The sequence below is a fragment of the Numida meleagris genome, chromosome 3, assembly GCF_002078875.1.
Source record: "Numida meleagris isolate 19003 breed g44 Domestic line chromosome 3, NumMel1.0, whole genome shotgun sequence".
Classification (NCBI taxonomy): Eukaryota; Metazoa; Chordata; class Aves; order Galliformes; family Numididae; genus Numida; species Numida meleagris.
Genome location: NC_034411.1, coordinates 97,388,498 through 97,392,315, shown reverse-complemented (window position 1 = coordinate 97,392,315; position 3,818 = coordinate 97,388,498). Strand labels below are relative to the sequence as shown.

The following is a 3,818-nucleotide window of genomic DNA, read 5'->3' as shown; positions in this document are numbered from 1 at the left end:
AAGAGAAGAGAAGAGAAGAGAAGAGAAGAGAAGAGAAGAGAAGAGAAGAGAAGAGAAGAGAAGAGAAGAGAAGAGAAGAGAAGAGAAGAGAAGATCAACAGAGGATTAAGTCTAAACCATGGATCACTGCACAAGGCATCCTCCTATCCAGCATGGCAGAGTTTAGCAACTTGCTTCTCCTGTCTCCTGCACCCTCCTGTAGTCCTACTAGCTGTTATTGTCAACAAAACCTTCCCATTCTGTATCAAGAAGAAGGCACAGATGAGTGCACATTAGAGTTGCTAACCTCCTCATTGATATACCTGAAAAGACACAGAACTGAATAAAATAAATAGTAATAACGTACTTTTTTTTTTCCCCCAGTGCTCCAAGCAACAAAGTGCGACAGAGCTGGACTTCAACACATTTTCTTCATTGTTACCATGATGCCTCAAGGTTTAATGAGATCTGCTGGATGTCTCTCTGCCATCTGCTCCATTCCAAAAGCCAGCACCTGTCAGTACAGGCACCAGAATTTACTCTTCAATGACTGGCAGAATATGTTTCCTCCTTCCTAGATCCCTAAAAAACAGCACCTGAGTGTCTAACTAGTACTTTGACATTTCGATCAGATTCTTCTTGTTTCACATGAGATAGATTTCACTTTCCTTCAGCAAAACTGAAGGAAATGGTACAACAGAGTGATAAATATTTTAAGGCACAAAAAAAAAAAAAGTAAAAACCAAACACTCAGGAATAAAACATAACCCTGGTTTATATATTTTTTTTTTTGCTTAATTTCATTAAATGCCTTGCTACACCTTAAATATACAGATGGAAGAGCCAGCATCTCCCAAGTGACTCTTATCCTGGGGGGGTTCTGTGGCCACTTTTCTCTGGTTTGGGCAGCAATGTTATGGTTGTACCTGGATCCTGGCACTTGTGGGCTCTAACCTGATCACATCATGTGACACAGTCTGGCGAGGGTCTTCCCTTGCATTCATGCCTCCAAAGCCTGAGGTATTTTTCCCTCATCCTACTTATGAACAGATCCATCCAGCCTGACCTCCTCACCCTACAGTATCCAGGCAAGATAGGGTTACCTGTGCATCTGCATTAGATGTCATGTTGTACAGCAGCCACACACTGCTAAGCCAACAGTGCCATGTACTACCAGATCACACATGGTATGTTAATCAGACAGACAACCATCAAGCTGCTATACACGTACATGTGTAAACAAGACATCTTTTCTTTCTGCTTGCATTTTTTTCTATGGCTTCTTTGTCTCACTTATATCTCTCTAAGATGCTAGACACTGGGAGACTTCATTGCTTGAAGGAGTTTACCAAGGGGTGGTGTTTTTCTAATATCAAAGAGTCACTTGGACCCAGGAGGTAATAAAGGCTCATTTTAAGAGGACAGATGGCTTCCAGACTGAATTTATTTACTGGAAATGAACCATTCATCTAAAATGGATGGGGGCCAGAACTTCTTGGGTGAAATCTTGGCCAGGGTATTTTGCTGTTGCATATCCATCCATCACACCATTTCTTCCATAGAGGAACTGGAAACTACTAATGTTTTCACAGACAACAAATCCAGCAATCAAAACTCTCAAACAAAGGAGAAAGTGAATGCAAGTTCTACCACGAAGTGCTGCTTCTGTGGATGAAACTATGAAAGTATCAATTAATGTTTAGACATTATGGAGATAGCTGCCATATAAATTAAGTATCACCTTGGAGATTCTCCCTCACAGCCATAAAGAGCCAACAGCTACTGATTTCTCAGACACAATTTGTCAGGCACCTCGTACTTACGTGAAGCTCTGAATAAAATTTGAAGGATAAACAACATAACCTAGGAATTAGGTCCATGATTACATGAGAATTTACCTCATGAGAATTTATTTCTTCCTAGTATATCATGAATACTGTCATGGTTTTGTGATTTTCGGTTACTGGTATTCCACATCATAACATCATGTAGTGGACAAACCTAGTTCTCAGAAGAGAAGGACTACTACATTCCCCACGGTACTTTGCTCCTTTGTTACCATTTTCCAGCCGGAGGGAAAAGATAGAAGCTCGCAGTATAAAAACTTGCAGATCACGAGACCTCGTCCCTTTTTCCGCCGTCTCTCGTCTTGGCAGCACCTCGCTCTCCAGCCGTCTTATCGTCGGCAGTAGAGTAAGGCCTACCTTGATTTTGGGACATTCTCTCTCTCTGTATTGGATTTATCAGCTTAAATTGTAATTATATTGTATTATAGTGTGTTGTTTTGCATTCCGATATCTTATTTAGTAAATTAGTTAGTTTCTCCTCAGATTGTTGCCGCTGTTCTTTGCTCTCAGGGCCATCTCCTTACCTTTTTCCCCTTTCCCCTTTTCCCGGGACGTGGGCCCTTGGGTCCCCCGTCCCCTCTGCCATGGAATCGGGCCTAACGCCCGTAAACCGTTGACAAATACAAATAGGCATTGTTCATTACTTTTAAAAAATGAGCATTATTGTGTGTGTTCTGCTTTTTTATAGAACCATAGACTGGTTTGGGTTAGGGAACCTTGAAGACCTTTTAGCTCCAAGCCTTCTTCCATTGGCAAGGACACATTTCTCCAGCTGAGGCTGCTCCAAGGCCCACCTGGCCTGGCCTTGAACACTTCCAGGGATGGGGCATCCACAGCTTCTCTGGGCAGCCTGTGCCAAGGCCTCACCACTCTCACAATGAAGAATGTCTTCTTTATATCCAACCTAAATTTTCTCTCTTTTAGTTTAAAACTGTTATCCCTTTTCCTATCACTACATCCCTTGATAACCCTCCCCATCTTTCCTGAAGCTCCCATTTAGGTATTGGAAAGCCACTATAAGGTCTCCAGGGAGTATTCCTCTCCTCCAGGCTGAACAAGTCCATCTCCCTCAGCCTCTCTTCATAGGAGAGGTTCTCCAGCCCTCTGAGCATCTTTGTGCCCTCCTCCAGACTTGCTCCAACAGGTCCATGTCCTTCTTATGCTGGCAGCCCCAGAGCTGAATGCAATACTACAGGTGGGGTCTCACAAGAGCGGAGCAGAGGGGAAGAATCACCTCCCTCTCCCTGCTGACCGACCATAATTCTTTTGATACAGCCCAGGATATGGTTGGCCTTCTGGGTTGCAAATGCACATTACCAGCTCATGCTGAGCTTCTCAGCACTAAGTCCTTCTCCTCAGAGCTACTCTCAATTCATTCTCCACCCAGACTGTATTTGTGCTTGGGACTGACACAGCTCAGGTGCTGGACCTTACACTTGACCATGCTGAACGTCATGAGGTTTACACAGGCCCAGCTCTTAGGCCTAGCAAGGTCAAGCATGTTGACAACACTACACAACTTGATGTCAACAAACTTGCTAATGGGTGCACTCAATCCCACTGTCCACGTTACCAAAAAAACGTTGAATAGCGCCAGTCCCAATATCACTCCTCACTGGTCTCCACTTGGATATCAAGCCATTGACTGTAACTCTTTGAGTGAGATCATCCAGCTAATTCCTTATTCACTTACTGGTCCATCCATCAATTCCATGTCTCTCAAATTTAGAGACAGGGATGTCATGTATTTCTTGAGCTTGAATGCTGTGATTGCTTTTTTTTTACTCTTTTGCAATATTTCACTCTTTTTACTAAACATTTTTCCCACACTTCTGAATTTTTATAACATCAACCATTTCATCTCTTTTCATCTTGCAGATCACTGCCATGCACAGGGGCTGCAAGCTGGAAAGTTAAACTTTCTAGCTTTCTAGAAATGAAAGAAATGAAACAAGCAGATGATCTTTTCCCCAAAATCTGTGCCTTCTTGGA

General features: G+C 42.9%; 1 long non-coding RNA gene across 1 annotated transcript in view; it reads left to right on the top strand.

The window, feature by feature from the left end:
* LOC110395495 overlaps positions 1–1,401 on the top strand; it is an 8,318-nt gene extending 6,917 nt beyond the window's left edge. The window contains exon 3 of the long non-coding RNA XR_002436423.1: positions 364–1,401. This is a non-coding gene — a long non-coding RNA (uncharacterized LOC110395495). The remainder of the gene's footprint in view (positions 1–363) is intronic.